Source organism: Halichoerus grypus, chromosome 6, assembly GCF_964656455.1.
Source record: "Halichoerus grypus chromosome 6, mHalGry1.hap1.1, whole genome shotgun sequence".
Taxonomy (NCBI): domain Eukaryota; kingdom Metazoa; phylum Chordata; class Mammalia; order Carnivora; family Phocidae; genus Halichoerus; species Halichoerus grypus.
In genome coordinates, this window is record NC_135717.1 from 147,568,921 (window position 1) to 147,591,257 (window position 22,337).

Consider the following 22,337-nt stretch of genomic DNA (forward strand, 5'->3'; position numbering starts at 1 on the left):
TAGTGTTCATCTCAAAAATCACAATGCCAACAGGGGTGCCTGGGTGGCACAGTGGGTTGAGTGTCCAACTCTTGGATCCAGCTCAGGTCCTATCTCAGGGTCTAGAGATTGAGCCCCACATTGGACTCCGTGCTCAGCATGGAGTCTGCTTAAAACTCTCTCTCCCTCTCCTGCTGCAACCCCCTCTCAAATAAATAAATAAATCTTTAAAAAAAATAAGTGTGAGTGCCAACAAAGATGTTACAGGATAATTTTGGAAATTCGGAATAACTGGAAGCTCCTATAAAATACAATTTACCAAAATATAACCAGAGGAAATAGAAAGCATGAATGTTCCCCTGGTGAGAGTTTTACTCATAGTTGAAAATCTTTGCACAAAGAAAATGCCAAGCCTATGATTTTATGGGCAATTTGACTAATTTTAAAGAAACTCATGAATCCAACTTCTGAAATTTTTTCCAGAGAATAGAGAAAAATGATAATATGCTCAATTCATTCCAAGGGGCCAGAATAATGACACAAAAATTGGCAAAGGAATTTTTAAAAAGGAAAGTTATAGATTCACCTTACTTGTGTATATACATGCAAATATCCTAAACAGAATCCTAGCATGCTGGAGCTAATAAACAAAAGAATATACCATTACCACATTGAGTTTACCTCAGTATTCCACAGTGGAGTAATATTAGAAACATTTCAAATGTCATCCACCATATTAATAGATTTATACAGAACACATTTTTATCTCAATAGATGCAGAAAAAAATTTTGATAAGACTCCTTTTTATTTTCTGCTCAACATAAAATTTGTGAAATTAGATATTATACCATTTCTTCAGCCTTCTGCAAGTGAAGCCCTTGTCCCTGAACTATTTCCTGCTTCTAAGTGGCAGGGAGTCTCCATGTATTAGAGGAGGAAAAAGCAAATGAATATAAGCTGGTTTCTCCTATGAGGTGACCTTTTTTTTGAAATAAATCTTTTCCATTTTTATTGGGATATAATGGACATATAATTTTGTATTAGTTATGGTTTACAACATAATGATTTGATATAAGGTAGTCCCCAACTTATGATGGTTTGATTTACAATTTTTCAACTTTATTATGGTGCAAAAGCAATACACATTTGGTAGAAACCATCTTTTGAATTTTCAATTTGATCTTTTCCCAGGCTACCAATATGCAGTATGATACCGTCTGGTGACGCTGGGCAGGGGCAGTGAGCCACATCTCCCAGTCGGCCACATGATCACAAGGATAAACAACCCATATACTTAACAACTATTCTGTACCCATACAGTCATTCTGTTTTTCACTTTCAGTACAGTATTCAATAAATTACATGAGATATTCAGTACTTTATTATAATACAGGCTTTGTGTTAGATGATTTTTCCAACTGTAGACTAATGTTTAAGGTATGCAAAACTAGGCTATGATGTTCATTAGGTTGGGTGTATTAAATCCACTTTCAACTTACAGTATTTTAATTTACAACGTATTTATTGAAGTGTAACACACCATCGTAAGTTGAAGAAAATATGTATGAATATACTGCAAAATGATCACCACAAGTTTAGTTAACATCCATCACCTCATATAGTTACAAATGTTTTCATGTGAAGAGAACTTTTTAACAACTACCCTCTTAGCAACTTTTAAATATACAATAAGTATTATTAACTATAGTCACCATACTGTATATTACATCCCCAGGATTTATTTTTCTTTTTAATTCAAAATGACAAACTCTGAGGATTTCCAATTATGACTTTTCCTTTCTTAATGGGGTTCTGGAAGACAGTTTTTCTCCAGTCTCTGACAATAATAATTCAAAGTAACAGCATTTATTTATACTAAGCAAAACTTTCATGACATAGTCAAATACAAAAACTGAAAAGAATTCTTTTATTGAACACCTTTGTTGTATATTGTATAAATTATTTTCTGGAAATGGAATGTTTGGACATTGCTATGCCATGCTCCTCTGGAGAGAATTAATCAAGCCTATCTGTTACCACACAGAAGAAACTTTGTCCCATTGTAAAAGGGAAAATAATCTACTTGGTAAGATAACATTGGCCAACTGTCTCTAGCCTAGTAATTTTAGCAGTTGAAGTAAGATAGAACATGTCTTCTATTATTTCATTATAACATATATTTATAACTAATTTTAAGTTCTGTTCATACTAAGCATAAACATACTTACAAATACTCAGCCCAAACTGCAGAAATCTCTATATTTGTTTATTTCATGATCCTAGCTCAACATTCTATTTTCTTTTTGATTCATAAGTTCCATATTTTTCTAACATCAATTTCTTGTTTTTCTTCTGATCCCACTATTGACTTTTTGGGTCAATGGGTTAATTGTGTCATGCTGAAGGGCTAACCAGATTTGATTTAGAATATACCATTTATTAAGTTATCTTATTGTTTAAAGCAAATTTACTTCATAGAATCTCTCTGTTTTTTTGTTTTTTTTTTTAAAGATTTTATTTATTTGACAGAGAGAGACACAGTGAGAGAGGGAACACAAGCAGGGGGAGTGGGAGAGGGAGAAGCAGGCTACCGCGGAGCAGGGAGCCAGATGCGGGGCTCGATCCCAGGACCCTGGGATCATGACCTGAGCTGAAGGCAGACGCTTAACGACTGAGCCACCCAGGCGCCCCGAATCTCTCTGTTTTTATAATGCATAAGTTATCAAAAAGGTTTTTGGGGGGTGCCTGGGTGTCTCATTCGGTTAAGCATCTGCATTTGGTTCAGGTCATGATCCCAGGGTCCTGGGATCAAGCCCCAAATCGGGCTCCTTGCTCAGCAGGGAGCCTGCTTCTCCCTCTCCCTCTGCTGCTCCCCCTGCTTGCTCTCTCTCTCTCTCTGTAAAATAAATCTTTTTTTTTTTTTAAAGGATTGAGCCCATCCAGCTCTGATCCCTGCTTTGAAAAAAAAAAAAAAAAAGGGAGTGTTTTTTTTTAATTGGTAAATTAATTTATTTAAGGGGCTTGTTGGACAAATGAATTTACCAGGTAAACAAATGGTTTATGTAAAGGACAATATAGTAAATATTTTAGGCTTTGTGGGTTATATGGTCAGTATGACAACTATACAACTCTGTCATTGAAATGCAAAAGTCGTCATAGGTAATATGAAATTGAATGTGTATGGCTGTGTTCCAATAAAATTTTACAAAAAATTGCAGTAACTCAAATTTGGCCCACGAGCAGTAGTTTGCCCAATCTCTACTCCAGACAAAGTTTCTTAATTAGCTGATTTATTTTGGTTTCATTCTCCTATTCCTACCTACCATAAAGTTAAAAGCAGGCAAGGGAGATGGGGAAAAAGGACAGACACTATGCATTTGCCTGGATCATGTAACATAATCATAGCTGTTCACATTTTGAAACTTTCTATCAGAGATGCCATTAGTACAGACAACCATTAAAAAAACAAAACAAAACATATGTACCAATAGTAATTTAGCACCATGGCAGTAGTTATGTTTTCCAGCTTCGGAAAATGGCAGTTTTTAACTGGCAGTTAGATAAATACCTAATGAAATGCACTTTATAAGAAATGGCCAAATTGTTTTTCAAGCTGGCTAACATCATTTTGCATTCTCAGCACCAGTTGATCTGCATCCATGCCAGGACTTAGTATGTGTACGTATATGCCAGAATGTACCAAAAAGAAGGGTTTGTGGTTTTTATATTTAAGCCCTTCTCAGTGAGGCCATAAAACTAAAACCTATGTGGTACCATAGTTAGAAAAATGCTATTCATACCAAGTTGCAAAAATGACCATAATACTTTATCCCTTTCTGTATCCACTCCCTTTTGCAAAGCAACTTTGCTACTATTTCTCCACCTCTTAAATCTGGGCTGGCATTATAACTTGTTTTGATCAATGAAATATAGAAGGCATAACAGGCCAGTTTTGAATGTGTCCCTCAAAAAATTTTGCATGCCTCCACTCTTACTCTTGGATCCCTGTGACAATCATATGAACAAGCCTAGCAACATATGTAAATACATGAAGCACTTTCAAATCATGCTAGCTGAGGCCCTTTTAAATCAGCCAGCCTCCAGCCAATCTAGCAGCTAACCACAGAGGCATGAATGATCCTATCAAAACCAAAAGAACTACCTAGCTTAGCCCAGACAAAATTGCCAAACCACAGAATCATGATTAAATAAGTGGGTGTTCTTTTAAGCCACTGAGTTTTTTTGTTTTTGTTTTTAAAGATTTTATTTATTTATTTATTTGAGAGAGAGAGAGCACGTGCATGTGCAAATGGGCATCAGAGCAGAGGGGAAAAGAGAGAAGGAGGGAAAGAATACCAAGCAGACTCCCTGCTGAGCACCGAGCCTAGTGTGGGGCTTGATCCTGCAACACTGAGATCATGACCTGAGCCAAAATCAAAAGTCTGATGGGTAAAACAACTGAGCCATCCAGGTGCCCCTTAAGCCACTGAGTTTTAAAGTGGTTCATTATGCAGCAATAGTTAATTTATAGACTGTTTCAGCCCTAATCTGTTTATATAACACAAAATAAAATGAATGCTGCTATGATAAAACAAAATTAATGTTCTTACTGGCTCTTCTCTAACTATTCAAATCTGCAACATAAAAAGGTTTTCTTTAAAAATAAAATGGTAATTCATATAAGCATGCAGATTGGTTCCTGTAAATAAGCTATATTCTTAGTTCTGCCAATAATAAGCTTATGTAACTTTTAAAAAAAATATTTAACTTTTGTTTGCCTCAGAATCTTCATATGTAAAATGAGAATATTGGAGAAGTCACATTTTAGGAAAGGAAATGCATATGTATGTATCTATAGGTATATATATATGAATACACATTATATTAATGTATATATAATACAAACAGACATATATACACATGTGTATGTGCTTTCTTGTGTGTATGTCCTTCTACATTTTTGTATTTTTATTTTTTAATTTTTTTCAAAGATTTATTTACTTTTAGAGAGAGAGAGAAAGGAAGAGCAAGTGCAGTGGGGTGGGGTAGGGGAGGGAGGGCAGAGGGAGAGGGAGAGAGAATCTTAAGCAGACTCCACACTAAGCATGGAGCCCAGGTTTGGGCTCCATCTTACAACCCTGAGATCATGACCTAAGCTGAAACCAAGAGTTGGATGCTTAGCTGACTGTCCCACCCAAGTGCCCCGATGTACTTCTACATTATATTTATTTTTAAAAGACCTTGGAAAAACAGCTCTAAATGGAACTCAGTCAGAAAACATATTAGTGTCCCCAAGTTACATAAAGTAGGTAGGTCGTGTTTCTGAACCATCTTAGAAAGCCCTAAATACATGTGAGTCTATAATTAGTATAGACAGATAAAGAAATAAGGACAGTAAAAATTTATAACAAATGTTCTGATACAACTATCTCTGGGAGTGATAAGAAAAGCCAACTGGCCAGTCTGTTGTTAGTATATAAGTGAAAGAGGCAAATTGAATTTTGTATATACTACAGTGAAAGCAAACCACAAGTACTGAATGAATGAATCATCATAGAACTTTAGATATAGCAGGTACTTTAAAAATCAAATCCAGCTTTCAGAGTTTCTTGATTTGACTCAGTTCATTTTAACAAAAAATTATTAAAAATCTCCACTGTGAAGTATATCATGCATATATTGTGAAAATTCTATTCTGGAAAGATCAAGTAGCTTATATAAAGTCAATCAACTGGTAGTTGAGAATAGAAAACAAGTTTCCTGATTTCCATTTCAGTACCCTTTCTACCACACGAGGTAACCACTCCAAATAATGACAAAACATCTAACTATCTCTGACAGGTTATAATTATGTATTAGTTATATAGCAAACAAAAAATGAATTTTAATATATTGCAAGAGAACCAGCTATTCAATGTAATCTTATTTTGAAAAGATTTTTTTAAAGGAAATGAGGTGAAGAAAGTTCCCCAATTTAACCAAAAGACCAATGTAATCAAATTCCTACATCTAGTTGGATTCTGGGATCCTATCTATGTAGAATCTAAATTGTCCTTCCAGTCACAGTTAGCAACTGGGTTATAAGTTACTGAAATCAATTCATGCCTCACCCACTTTGTTCCCTATCTTAAAAAGAATCCCTTCATCACTGTAATAGTGGGAAGCTTTTCTCTTTTCTGATACCTGCTTTCTTCCTGCTACAAAACTCTCAAACTTCCTGTGCCACTATGTCTCTTAAAATTAACTGTTCTCTGAGTCATAGTCTCCTTTTTCCTCTTCTCTTTCTCAAGTACACTATATCATGCTGTCCAGATTCTCTTTTAATTTGAGATTACATTCCTATTTGAGGGAGGAGGAAGATGTTTAAATGGTCTTGATTTTTTGAAATAGTGGTGATAAAGAGATGAGTTGCTTTTTAATGTCTCTGCTTGACAAAACAAAAACAAAAACTAATAAACAAACAAGCAACAACAACAAAACCCTGTTAGCAAGACTAAGGGAACATGCCTTTAATCTAACTTCCTCACTAGTTCAGGAAATTCGTAAGTCTGGGAATCAAACAATAGAGTTTCAGACCAACAAATGCTCCAGGTTGATAAAGCAGATATATTTTAAAATTCTCAAGCATGCTCTATTACTTGTTGATTTTCATTCCCACAGTTAATTAATCTGTATATAAAATATCAAAGGAATGTTTTATTTAGCTAACTCAAATTAGTCTAAATAAAGAAAAAGAAACTTAGTCAAATGAATTATTCATAATTATTGATAATCATATTTCTAAAATATCTTACAGTTTCTTAAAACTTTCACAAATGTTGTTTCCTTTGATCAAGCCAGGCAGTATTTCTAGTATCATTTTACAGGACGAAACTGGAGTTAACAGAGATTAAGTGATATACTAAGAACCTAATAATTAAAGGATCTAATAAGGATCTAATGAGGAATTTAGACATAAATATTTTGACTTTAATTCTAGAGTTGTTTCCATTGCCTCTGGCTGCCTCATTTCAAGAGGTTTATTTTATTTTATTTTATTTTGAAATTTTATTTATTTATTTGACAGAGAGAGACACAGCGAGAGAGGGAACACAAGCAGGGGGAGTGGGAGAGGGAGAAGCAGGCTTCCCGCTGAGCAGGGAGCCCGATGCGGGGCTCGATCCCAGAACCCCGGGATCATGACCTAAGCCGAAGGCAGACACTTAACGACTGAGCCACCCAGGCGCCCCATGTCAAGAAGTTTAAATTGAATATTTCATTGGCCCAAATCATATGATTAAGTGAAGAACAGCACTCACATATATGATTATACAGTAAAACCATATTTCATGAAGGTGGGAATTGGGCATTTGCTCACTTAAAATGTACAGAGGGTAGCAACATCTCTTTCTAGGAGATAGTCAAACTCAGTTCACTGCTTAACATACTTTAAATCTAAATTGTAGTACACAGCAAATTGAAAATCACTTTCCAGTTTATCTGCCACTCCAAATTTTATTATCCTAGGGTAGACTGTGCTTTAATCCACAGCATTTTTTTCAATTAGTTGCTTCCTTTTCATACTAGAAAAAGTGTTCTTTAATATCAGAGATGTATCTCTACCAAGTCTTTTTACCAATTACTACACCCTTCCCCTAAGGGATTCCTTTGAACTGTGAGCATTCTTGGGAGGAATTTATGTCCACAAGCATTATACACTATATATTTTCAAATTAGATATCATATTGCATTGATTTTAAAAGAGTTCTTTCTAAAATGTACAACTCACTATTTTCATCTGAAAGGATTCAAGAAACACACTGTTTTTAGATTTAGCTTCAAAAGGTTATAGCTTTTAAGGAGATATAAACCTTTGCAACACAAAATCTGGAGTCCTATTTTGCTTTATACCTTTGCTTCCATTTCTTAAATTTTTAAAAATATTTGATAAGAATTATACTTGTATTTAAAATATTAGGGTGCAATGCTTTCTACACACCATTGTATAGCCACATAGATTTTATTCCTTCATCTAAAGGGGAGAAATCTGTTACATGAGAGAGATTTCAACAATAAATTAATAACTAAGACTTAAACAGGATGGTAGTTACAAAGGTTGCTGCATGGGTGTGTGTGTGTGTCTGTGAGTGTGTGTGTCTGTGTGTGTCTGTGTGTGTGTTTCTGAAAAGACTTTTATTATAAATGAGCACTGTGTTACTCCATTTGGAATATTTTGTTCCTAAATGTGATTTTCACATGTCTAGAAAGAAATTCACAATGAATAATGTGATTTCGTCCTAGCTTACCAAATAAGGAAGGAAACAGACTTAAATCAATGCAAATCAAAAGACATTTTGAAGCTTGTATGCCTGTACTCGTCCAATCATTATTACTCATTCAACAAATATTTATTGGAAAGCAATTACATGTCCAGCAATAAGATAGGTCTTGAGGGTACATTGATGAATGAAGAAAAAGTCAGGGTTTTTTTTTTCTTCAAAGAGCTTGCATAATTAACAGGGGTACTAGTTAAGTAACAAGCAGTTACTTATGATAACAAACAGTTATAATGAAAAAAATGTTATAGAAAAGAGTAGATTCAGAAAGCTATATAACAAGGTAAGAGAGGTAGCCACATTAGAAGAGGAAAAAAAAAGCCTCACAAATGAGGAAAAGGACTAAGAAGTGGGGATGTAGGCATGCTAAAGAGTGAAAAGGGCCAACAATTATATAAAATGAAGAGGTTGAAATATGGTATTTAGGAAATCACAATTTCAGTACAATAGCACAGGGCAGGTCATTGGACAGAAGTTGTAACAATATGCATGTTCTGATTAAAGAGAAGGAATTAGAAAGTACTGTCAAGAGTGGTGGATGATGAAAATTGATATAAAGAATAAGTGATAGACAGAAGGTAAGAAATCAAAGAGTTTCACCTTATAAAGGAAAAATAAAGATAGGAAGAAGTAAGCTTAAAAAGTGGGATATTTTAACTCAAAATTTTAACATACAGTTTCAGAGTTAGAGAAAAAAGAAAGAACTTCACTCTTTATTTGTAAGCATTTAAAAAAAAATAATAATCAGAACTATGAAAAGAGACTGACATCCAAGATAGTGGATTATCTTTTAAAATCAAAGAAAATACCTCACCTTCAAAAAATATTTTTGGAAACAGAATAAATATTAGAAGATTTCCAGTTAGCATTTTCAACTGAATTATAGACAACAGTATATCTAAAAATATGGCAAAGATAATCATCAAGAGAAAAACAGCTGAAATCCTAAAGAGACTGTTTAAATTTAAGAAAGTTAATTGCCAAATTATAAACCATGATGAAAGCAGCTAGGTAAAATATTGTGAAAATCATATCAGCAAATTTAGAAGAGAAAGATCAAGAAGACTCCTAAAAATTAGAGTAAATTAACATTTTAAAAATCTTTTAAATTGAAGAAATCCACATTTAAGTTAACTGGGAGATAATGCAATGTGTAAAACTAATGCATATGCTTTCAAATCAACAAGAAGGGACAAAATGAAACAGCAATTTACAGAACAACAAGCAAATAGCTAACAAGTATATATATAGAGGTGATCAATTTTTGCATAGAAATGCAAAATGAAATGTAAATTATGTCTTGCTTTACATATATCATAGTGCTGAATATTTGAAAAGTGGATAACATCCGTTTTTAGCAAATATGAGGAAGCAGAACCTTCATGAATTACTGGAAGATGTATCAACTGGGATGAACATTTTGATGAGAATTCTGGTAATATTGTAGTGAAATTTAACATGTATGCAAACCAAGAATCCCACTCCTACGTATAGGCAGCTGAGTAATTTCCCCATTAGTCCATAGGAGATGCATAGGAATATGTCTTAGCAAGGTGTTCAAGGCAGTGAGTAGTTGGTGTTCATCATTAAGTGCATCGCTATATGACAGATATGTACTACATAATATGTAGTAAAGAGAAGAAATTAACAATATGAACTCCAGAAATTAGATACATCTTAAAATAAAGGATATTAAGTGAAAGTTTTAAAACATTATGAGTTAAAAGATGACCGAAATTCAGAATAGGGAATCTGAATATACTAGAAATCAAAACATAATTATATTCTCTACTATCCTGTAAAAAAAAAAAAAAGAGAGATAAAACAAAAATAATTACCAAAAAAAGAAAGTAAAGGAAAATATTTTCTGAGCTGAAGAAAGATCTAAGTTGGCTAATCAAAGAGCTTTATGAAAATATAATGTAACAGATAAGATTGACTAGGTTATATTACAAATAGCCTCCAAAATTCAGTGTCTTAATCCAACTAACGTTTATTTCTTCCTTATACAAAGTTGGCTGAGGATCTGGGTGATATTTCAGGCCAATCGACCTCCTTAAAGTGCTGAGAAATTCAGGTTGTGTCCATTTTAAAGCACTCATCTCAACACGTGCATCCACTATTTCTGTGGTAGAGACATAAAGCCCAGAAAATCGCAGACCAGCTCTTAAATGCACAGATCCCTTCTGCTCATGGTCCATTAACTAGAGCTAGCCATGTGGCCAGTTATCAAGAACATTAGGAAATAGAAGTTTCCATATACCCAGGAAATGAGGAGAAACATATAGTGGTGAGTACAAGTAACAGTTTTTCACGTGGTACATAAATCTTTTTCAAGCCCATATTTAATAGCATAGTTTAGACAAATTTGTAGTCTGAAAATCAGCAAATAAGTATTTATACTGGGGCACCTAGGTGGCTCAGTTGGTTAAGCAAATGCCTCCAGCTCAGGTCATGATCCTGGAGTCCCAGGATCAAGTCCCACATTGGGCTCCCTGCTCAATGGGGAATCTGACTCTCCCTCTGACCCTCCCCCTTCTCATGCTTTCTCTCTCTCTCATTCTCTCTCTCTCAAATAAATAAATAAAATCTTTAAAAAAATGAAAATAAAAAAATAAGTATTTATACTAATTTATCCAAAATGCAGGTGACTATGGAAGAAAGAAAATCCTTAAATTAGAGGCCTGGGGATTTGGAGTCTACTCTAGGAGCATACATTTAATTCATTGTGTAATCTTTAGTAATTATTTCGGTCACAATTTCATTATTCTGAAAATAATTGCTAATAATTGTTAAAATTTTTAAGTGTATTCCCTGTGTCAGGCACTCTTCTAAATGCTTTGTGTATATAGTTCATTTAATACTTACAACAATCCCTGAGGTTCTATTAAGTATCCTCATTTTACAGTTGAGGACACTCAGAGAGGTTAAATAATTCATCTGAAATCATAGAGCTAGAAGAACAAGGATTAGAATCCTTGAACTTTGGTGTTGGACTGACCAAAGTTCATGTTTTTAATCCTAGCATGAACCTTTTTCCTATTAGTGTCGTTCCTGTCTTCTCTATTTCATGTGTTCAATTGGAATATCAAATGAGATTATAAAAATACTTCATAAATTGCAAAGCCCAATGCAAAAATAGATGGCTTATAAAAATCAGCAAATACTCCTTTCCACATTTCTTGGCAGTCATTTCTCTGAGTCAAAGAAAACAGTGCAAGGTGTGATATTTCTTGTCATAATTTTCACAATGTGCATTTTTCCCATTATAGGTATAGATTACTTTCACCATAATCCTTTTAAGCAATATAAATTGATGAATCAAAATATGAAACCGAGAAATTACAAAAATGTTTTATTATTTGAGTTCCATATTTTGAAATCCGTTCTACAATACATGAAAATGTTTCTTAAAATCTGTAATATTAAGCTTGCAAACTAATGATATGATTATATGAATGTTTCAGCTATAATTACATAACTTTTCTTGTTTGAAAATGAACTGATTCTTTCCTGAGCACATATCTTTCTTGCAATGTTTTGCTACAGACAACCAATAACAGCCAACACAGGCCATGACATTCTGGTTGTTCACAACAATTTTTCCTCAATCTTTAGGTTCATTAGGCACATGACTGCCTTCAAAGTTCCCACAGGCAATAGCTTCCCCCCTGAATCATGAGACAGTCCTGACTTCCAGCCTGCTTTAGTTCCTTTGCTTCATTGAAAATTACCCAACCACTAAGCCATGACCACATATTTGAGACTTATTATGGCAGCACCTTATTATTACGATTTTGTATGTTAGGGTAATATTATTTGCTGTAATAAACACATATGAAATGTCAGTGGCTTGACAGAACTACATTACTTGTGTAAGAACCTAGTGCATATGTTTCAGGTTGGGGAGTGCATATGTTTCAGGTTGGGGAGGGGGAGGTACTGATATGGACTCGGGATGACACAGACAATGTCACATTTAATACACGAACAAAGGTTATGCTGCACATTGACATCTGGCCAAGAGAGGAGAGAAGAAAGTGTTTGGAGAAGATGCATCCTTCTTGTTAACTACCTTACCTTGGCCTAAGAGGGCCACATATCATTTTGTAGCATTCCCTTAGAACAAGACACAGGTCCTAAATTCAAAGAATTGGGAAATATAAGCATTGTCTAGACATCACCAGGCAATAACACTATATGATAGGAGAAAAAATATTATCATTAGACAACCAGCAATTTACGCTACACATCATGTATTTAGCTCTCAGCCAGCTATGTTTAATTGGTTATTGCTATGTTGCTTTTATTTAGCCTAGCATCCACCTACACTTGCATCCATGCTTCCCAGGATTAGCTTCCTGTAACTCGGTCATGATTCCTTTACTTGTCATCATGTTTGAATCACTTGGGAAACTTTACTGAATACCAATATGTGGATCTAATCAGAGTCTGGTGAAGGGCCTAGGGACAGTATTTAATAAAATCTTCTAGATGGTTCTAATTGGCTGCCAGAGTTGATGACCAATGCCTAATATGTTGTGGAAAATCAAACTTTTGTTATTTATTAACTCCTAAGTGGATCTTTCAGTCAATACTCTGGTGTCACTAGTTCCTTTGTAGGCTTACATTTACTTTGCTTCTAAGTTTTCTAAAACTCCCTCTGTTTCTTTGTTGGCACCAGCAGAAAAGTAAATGTGGGATCCACTAAAAAGAATTACAACTCTAGTGGTATTATTATAGGTGTACAGGTTTAATGTGTCACATCTTAGAGTTGGTTTGGAACCCTGAAAATTATTTTACAAAATGTACTGATTCTTTTGATGGCAGGACACAATGCAATGACACTCGGATAGGTGAAAGGTCAAACTCTTTATTACTTACAGATCTAAACAGGAGAAGGGTGCCAAGTAAGGCCAAATAGGAGGTTGTAGCTGGGGACAGGGTAACAGCAAGCTGGAGCCGTATAAAGGGCAGTTTATATATGGCATTCAGAGTTGGGTTAGCTAGGTTTCTAAGGCTCCCTGTGGACTGGCTAATTTGAATCATTTTCCAGGCTCCAGGTCATAGGGGCTGTCCCTACTTGTCTGAACCTGGTCTTAGCAGCAGTTAGGGCAGGTACATAGTAGCCCGAGTGTGAAAGCCCCATAAAGGAGGTGGTTGGTGTGTAGATTTAATCAGCTGTACAAAAAAGGAGAACTGACTGGCCTCTAGCCAGGACCTCAAAACTGGGTCAAGACAGCATCTCCAAAAAAATCTGTACTATAAATTGACCCACTGATGTTCTGACATAAGTTTTGAACTCAATTATTTTGAGTATTTGAGTGGCCTGAATAATACAGGAGGCTTCCAGAGAACAGGGTATAAGATGTCCTATAAGTATAAGTAACATTTTATTATGAGGAAAAAAAAAGGATAAAAACAAATAGAAATATAAGGAGTCTTTTACACAGCAGCCCATAACCAAGTTCCCTATTTACATGGCATTAGACAAGAAAACAGATGTGAAATTTCTAGGATCTCTAACAATATCTTGGTGTAGCTATAAAGTGTGTAAAAGTATCAGCTAAGTTTTTCATCACAATAATATACTTTTGTACTCCAAGTTGGCAGGTCCAGCAGTTATATTGTTGGAAGACATGAAGTGGTAATTCAGCAATGTATATGCAAAGGTTACTCGTTTTGTTTTTGTTTTTGTTTTTTTTGGTAACCAAAGGGAAGGGATAATTTTGATGATCATGGTCAAAGACATGGTTGGGAGGTCCATGGTGGAAAGGTGGAAGGTGGAATATGAGAAGGTGCTGGAGAGTCAGAAACCCTCTCCCCAGAAGTTTGAGGAGTAGATCTATATGAGGCAATTGCTCCTGGGGAAAGCAATAATCTCCATTATTTTTTTGAAGTGGCACAGATAGTAGCACCCATCTCAGTATCTTCCTTTAGGCATGGGAGTACAGGGGTGGATATTCTGACAGAGAACAAGGAATATTCCAGATCATGGGCTAAGCAAATAGTAAGCTCAAGAAATGTAATAGAATCCTTAGTATTGAAGGAAGAAAAGTAATAAGTGTCCATGTCCAATTTGTCAGCCCTTAGGAGAGGCAGCCCATGAGTTTGCTGGGCAGTGGTTTGACTCTCTGGGGTGAAGCTGACTCCCGTGTATGGGGCAGTCATCTCCAACAGCGATGACTTGGGCTGGGCTATGTTGCCTGAGGCAGTGTCATCTCTAGTGGAAAGTTCCAAGGCCAGGCTGATGCCATCTGGGATATGGAACTGGGATACTCTTCCCAAGTGGATATCCACTCAGGTTGATGTGGATCATGTTTTTGTATAATGGTATTATAACAAGTCTGAGCTACATTTGGAATTTGAAGGCAACACAGTGTCTGAGAGCTTGATTTACAAATACCTTTTAATTCAAGAAATTTTGGGGTTGTATAGCTAGCAAAGGTGATGTGTCACTGCCATCATCTGGGACACTGCCACCTGTGACACTCTAATCATTAGACTATAAAGTGTTGGAACTTGACCAGCACAATTAAAACTCCAGTTAAGGGTGGCTGAGTCTAAAAGCTCTTAACAATCCAAGGTTTTGCTCAGATAAGAGATGACAGGGATTGTGCTGAAAACAGGTTTTGAGTCATATGTTGTTAATAGGGTATCAGATTGTTTATTGAGTAAAATAATGCGAGAGATGGCCCCTCTCGCATTAGCTTATAGTCAGGCCCCCCAGTTTAACTAATCATCACCAGTCTTTTGTCTTAGTTGTCAGTTTAGTTGGGGACAGGCAAGCCCACAAGGTCCTTGTGCTGCAGGGCTTGTATTTAGCCACTCAATGACATCAAGACTTCAGTATTTGCCATGCTTGGTTGAAACAGTGGCTTATTGGGAGGGTTTGGGTCTCCAGATCACAAACCAATGAAAGCACCCAGACCAAGAGTAACAAGACCAACTAGCCACAGAATGTTGTAAAGCTGCACGTGACAGTCTTTTGTTGTCTGATGTTGATTTTCCTTACCAAGGAGGAGTTGCTGAATTTCACCATTACAAGATACGGTATTGATTTCATTACTATCTCTAAGCGTGATTTTAACTTACTAAATAGTTTTCTGTTTTTCCTCTTGGTAGTCCATACTGTCTTTGGAAATGCCCTGGGGCATAATTTTAGCTTCTTGTAGGATGTCAGAGGCAGAGCCTGAATTAATTATCTAACCCTTATAATTTAAATATTGAAGAAATTATTATGGGGAGGAGAAGTTCAGGATTCCCAGTTAAAATACTTAATGTGGCCCAATGTATCTTAAAACTTGACCTTCAAGGATTCAAATTTATTATACATAAGATCTAATTAATGAATAATTCTCCCAACTACTTTTCCATTTGACAGCCCAATTTTGCCTAGTCTTAAACTTGGAAAGAATAAATGGTGCCCCACAGTGGGTTAGTATCACTTCAGTGTTGTGGTCTTATCCATTAAGACCTCCATACCCAATATCACATTAACAAATTTATTAACTCCATCAAATCAGCAATCAATAAATATCTTGTTATTACATATTTGACTCATATGTTCTATTCAGTGCTAGTTTCCACAGGCCATAGATCCCTTTCGGAAAGACTGAAGGAAGGATTAACTATAAAATTTTATCAGTGTATCAGGGTCCTTCCTCAGGAGAACACAGCTTTCCCTTCATTCAAAGGGTTCTGAGTCTGTAAATTGGCTCATGTCTGGAAATTGATGGAAGGGCCATGACTCTCTGTTTTTATGATTCAGATTAGACTTCTCTTCACTTCACCTAGAACTTTTCTGTTTATACAGATTAATTAAGAATTCAATAGATTTCCCATCTATTTCACTTCCAGGAACACCATGATCAACACCATGAGCCAACAACACAGGTCTATACAAGTCAGATTATTCTGATTGCTGTTTTGACTCTGTTTTCCATTACAGTAACCAAGCTCATCCTGATTTTGGTGGTTGAGTATGGCCACTTGGCCCCTGACATCCTAAAAACCAATTATTCCCATTGTGCGCAGGTTTCCCAATTCAGTGATTACAGTTCCCACTGTAGGTCTGGCCTATGGTAAAGAGCAATCAAAAAGCTCTTCATGGATCCTGGTGCTCTCTTCATAAATTTACTGATCATAATATTGGTAAAAAGTATGTCTTCTAGATGCTGCCAACATGAGTGAGTAGGTCTTAAATGACAAATCTAACATTCCAATCTACTTAAGCTTTTTAATTTCTTCACCTACATTAAACCAAGCCAGGTCCAGCATTTCCAACTCACTCACTATGAGCCACCTTCTGGTCCATTTCTCAGCTAACCAACCAAACTGTTAGAACTCTAACTCCCTGAGCTATAACATTAAATGCAGAATCTCTGTTTAGTGAGCCCATATCAATAAATTCAACCTGATCCAACTTTATAGCCCTTCTACCATTATCCTACAACCTTAGTATCCATTCCCACACATGTAAAATGCAACAGACTAAATGTTTGTCCTCTCCTTCAAATTCATATGTTGAGTTCTAACCCCCAGTGACCCCCAGTATGATAGTATTTAAAGAAGGGGACTTTGGGAAGTAATTAGGGTTAGGTCACAAGAATGTACCACCTGTGAAGGAATCAATGGCCTTCTAAGAAAAGGAAGAGAGATGTCTCTGTCTCTGTCTCTTTCTACGTGTGAACACATTGAGTAAAGACCATATGAGGACATAGCAAGAAGGTGGCCATCTGCAAAGTAGGAAATAAGCCTTCACCAGAACCTGACCAAGCTGGCACCTTGATCTCAAACTTCTAGCCTCTAGCACTATGAAAAAATAAATTTCAATTTTTAAGACATCTGGTCTATGATATTTTTGTTATCTCAGCTCTAGCTAAGATATACATAAATACAGTTAGTATAGATGCATGTATTTTTTGCTCTGTCAGATTAGCTGGTCTAAAAGAAACAACTCAGCAGCAGAGAGCACACCTAGTCCCAGAACTTGGTTTCTAACACCATTCCCCAATAAAAGTAACCAGGGTTTCTTGTAGAAATGGCTGAGCCTAAGACTAAGGAAGGAAATAATATGAGTCTGGACTAACTTATATCAGAAAATATGGAAATATTGAAAAATAATCACACAAACAAAAACAAAAAGGATGTACTCAAAAACAGACAGACAAATAAATGTAGTATTCTAGAACCAAAAAAAGGCATTGGGTAAAACTAAGAAAATCTAAAACTATAGACCTTAGTTAATAACAACCTATCACTATTGGTGTATTACTTATAACAATGTGTCATGTTAATATAAAATGTTAAAAAAAAATTGGTGTGTAGTATATGGTAATTCTATACTATATTCTCAATAGATCCATAAATCTAAAATGGTTTTTTAAAGAAATGTATTTAAAAGTGCATTTTTAGTCAAGTGTTCTCTTTGCATAGGTTTTTAGTTTTTTGTTTGCTTGCTTGCTTGTTTGTTTTGGAAAATAAAGTTCTCTTCATCATATTCTATTTTCTTTGATATTTTCACCAAAAACAAAGGTTCTTTGAGAACCTTTGAGCCAGCAGCAGTAATATCAACTGAGAACTTACTATAACTACAAACTCTTGGAGCCCACTCCAGATCTACTGATGGAAGATCACAAACTCCGATGTTGCAACAATTTATGTTTTAACAAATGATTCTAATTGTATGCTAAAATTTGAGAATTATTATCCTATAATATTAGATACATACTCCTAAGGATAAAAATAACCTTAAAAAGTAATATAATTACATGGGGACTAAATACTGCAAGATAAAACAAATATTCATTAGAAGACCAATAATAATATTTTAATCACCCACAAATTTGATAAGCAACAATTCCATACCACAAAACATACTGGGAGATTTTTCACTATAAGACTGCAAAGTAAATGCTATAACTCTCATTTATAAATCAGAAAAAATAGATCAGGAAAATTAAGTGACTTGGTCAAAGTCACAGATCTTTGATTCAGAAAGAGTCATAAAACCCTAAAATATGTAGCCTTTCTGCTATCTATACTATTTGCTTTACATTAAACAAACAAACAAATAAATAACAGTCAAAAACTGATGAACCAGACTTCACACCTTGGCTCAATCACTTCTTAGATCTGGGTTTTGTCATCAAAATCACTGAGTCTTAATTTCCTCATCTTAGAAATAAGGCTGATAATATTTGCTTATTCTACACATTTCTTATGAATATTAAGTTAATGCACAGAGAAGGGTTTTAAACATCAATGAGGACACAAATGAAGCTGTTCTCTTTCTGACTCCTTTACCAGTTAGTGGGCCTCTGTTGTCAAGGATACATGTCTCAGTTTCTTCACAATTGTGGCAACTCATGATATGTAAACAAAGGGTAAAAATAGGGGAAATAGAAGCACATATTAGATGCATCTCAGTTCTGTTTTTTCATTCATTTTAGATTGTAGGAGATTCTGATCAGTTCGATAGCTGACATTACACAGGTCCATGTGCATGGACAATACAAAAATCTTGAATGAAATACTAAATTAAGCTACTTCTGTGTAATCTGAAGGGGAAAAAAAAAGAAGGCATATTAATGTAGTATATAGATTCTAAATATTTTAAAGTCAATTTAGATCTAGATTTAATACATTTCTTGTAGTATTAAAGGCAGGGTAATTGTTAGTAATGCAGCAACTGAGTAGAGGCATAACTAATGAAGTAATTACAAGCCAATCACCTTAATTAATACAAAGCACAAAACACTCAATAACAAAGATTAGAATTGATCCTATGCAAATTACTTCAGATGACTTAGGTGAGATTTATAGTCAAGAGCCAGTGAGTAATACAAACTGGTATTTTGGCCTCATGCTTGTAAATTTAAGCATTTAAATCATACTGAGACTCTAATATGTTTGATGTAGTTGTTCAATAGAATAGCTTTAGAGAGATTATTTTAGCTTTTGAAATCACTCACTTTTAAGCCAAGCAAAAAATTATTTTAACTTGTAATTTAAGAGAGAGTTTATAGTTTGCTTCAAAGATACACTGTTAACAATGTTCCAGAAATTATCTACCATGACTACTGCAAGACATATTTTACAGGTATGGCAGTCATGGTCTTACCAGGGGGGCAGAATCACTAGGTGTAATACAGAATAAGTGATTTGAAGATTAAGCATTGCCCAATTTGTGGCTGTTGGTAAAGAACTCTACAGAAGATTGTTTCTTTCCAGTTTGGGGAGTGGTCCTAAAGTTACTATAGGGAAGCAGGGCCAGGAGAAATGAAGAAAAGCTGACATGAACCAGGAGGAAGTCAGAAAAATCTGGCACCTTCAAGAAAAACTGAAACAAAGGGGCAACAAGGCAAACAGGACCTACTACTTTAGCTCTGGGTGGTGTGCAGAAGAAGCCTTCACCACAGCACTGTTAGGACTCACAGAAGATGAAGCTGCTGAGTGTCTGGTGGCTGTCTCACAGCAAGGTAAACCAGCACATCGGCACAGCTAGGTGATCTTTGGCGGTGCCTGGAACTCAACACTGACTTTCAGAGCACAATAGCTGTTGCTGTTCTCCATTTAGTAGCCCTACTGGAAGCATTAAATGAGATCATGGAAATAAACCATCGACTGCAGTTTCTTACTCAGAGTAGGTGCTCAATAAATAGGAGCTATTACTCAGATTATTGATACCCGAGCTGTGCTCGGGTATCATGGGACATGGGACACATGAATTCTATCCAGAACTTTAGCTTCAACTTGAAACTATGCATGACTTGGCATTCAACCAAAGATTTAATTGAGCTATAAAACAAAGTGATCTGGGACCAGTTCTATGTAATCAATCAAAAATTGACCACATGACCCCTTTCTATTAAAGAGAAGGCTAACACAGAAATAAACTATTTATTTTACAGTTAAAATTAAGGGCACAAAGGGGTTAAGTAATTCCATAAGAAAAATGAATTTTTATAAAATCATCACCTTTAATCATGCTTAAGAATTACAATCAGAAAAAAATATTTATCATCCTCTGGGATGGCTGATGGTGGGTTAGTCATTAATTATCTCAAATTTTCTTATTGTAAAGCATAATGGGATAAAATATTTGAGGATTTCTGTTTACACCATTACCATTAACCTTTGTCTTCAGAGCATTCTCTTCCTAACTTTGAGTACAACAGTAAAAACATTAATGAATATTCATATGCATCCTTGCCTTTTACAACTGTTATTTTAACACTTGACTTTTCCTCAGGGACCCACCTTTGCTTTGGTGCTTCAAAAAGTACTACTGTTGTACTTTTCAGTCATTCCAGAGAGGAAAGTTTGATGTGTTTTGATCACTAGCAAGTGCTAGAACTGTGCTAGGTATTTTACTTAGTTTCATTTAATCCTGCAAGAAAATCCTCTCTCTATATATAATATGTAAAATATATATATAGAGAGAAAGATATATATAGAGAGTGAGAGACAAAGATAAATTATAGTATATAGTAATTATATATTAATAATTATATATTTATATACTATATTAATATGTTATATTGTTATTATATAGTGATTATATAAAATTACTATATTTTATATAAATACATATTTCTTGAAATATATATTGAAAATTTAAATATATATATATTATCTTTTGTTAAATTGAAGCACAGAGTTCAATAACTTTCCCTGAATTTCACAGTCATAATTCCCTGGTTCATTATGCTGCCTATGATCAAGTCTACAATTTGCCCATGATCTGTCGTTGCATCAGCAATTCCACAGGCATGAAAACCAAAGAAATAAAGGACAAAATTTTACAATTAGGAACTCTACCAGAACTGTGAAGATTACAGAAATGAAGAGTGCTGGACCATGTCTGCTGAATGTTCTTTACATAATGCAACACAGTACTTTGCATATTTTGTGTTTAATAAGAACAATTTAATGACAATAACCTGGAGAGACAAACAAAAAAAGACTACTTGCAAAAAAAAAATCCTATCACACAAATAGAGACAGCTTTTCACAGATCCTAATACCTAAAAGAGCAGGGAACGGAAATCCAGTATAATAAGTTACTTTGAACTAAATATGAAAAAGCCCAGAAGTTATCTGGTGGCTATTTATCTAGCTTTGTTAATATAATTGACTGATTTGGCCAATATAAGAACCCCATGTCTTTGTAAACAGCATGAAGTTCCTTTGAATTTTTATGTCCTCTTTAATTTGCCTTTCTAGAACCATACTGTGGGCATTATGGAAATCAATACACTAGTATTGCATAATATAATTAAACATTGTGTAAAAAGTCTTTTTGAATAGTAACACTCTGATGTTAAATTACATTAATCCATACATTCACAATACAATCAGCTTCTCCAATATAGCATTCCACAAAATCACAGTAGCTATGGAGGACTATAGGGTCCAGCAACTTTTGTTGAGTAAAAATTTATTTAAAGATGAGAATATTACCTTTCTCTCATTTGGACAGATAGAGAGTATATTTTGTCATGGGGCCATTGGGTAAGATATTTCTTTAAATTTTCTTTATTTTGAAGTAACTTTCTGATTACCTTTGGGATATCAGCCCAAATTAAACTGCCAACCCATATCCCATTGTGGAAAAAAAAAATTTTTCATTATCTACTTAAAAAGTAGGAGCTTATAGATAGAATATTTTCTGTGGGTTTGAATGAACATGGCATACTTTTTATTTATATATTAGCAAGACACAAAAATCAATTGCAGATTATTGTATATGCTAGGCTCTAGGTAGGTCAGATTTCTGTTTAGAAAATGGTATATTTTTTTATAAATGTTGAAAAACTGTACAGAATGGTGTTGAGTAGATTCTTGAAATATTTGAAAATACTTGCAGTTCATGAGAATGTTTAAATAGGGGTTTAGGAAGTTTGTCCAATGGATTTTTATGAAAGTTGAGCTCTTCTAAATATGTTGTCATCACTGTGATGTATTCAATAACTTGTTATGTAGCAGAGTAAGAATGGGAGTATCACAAGACCAGGGACTAAAACTTATACAGGATA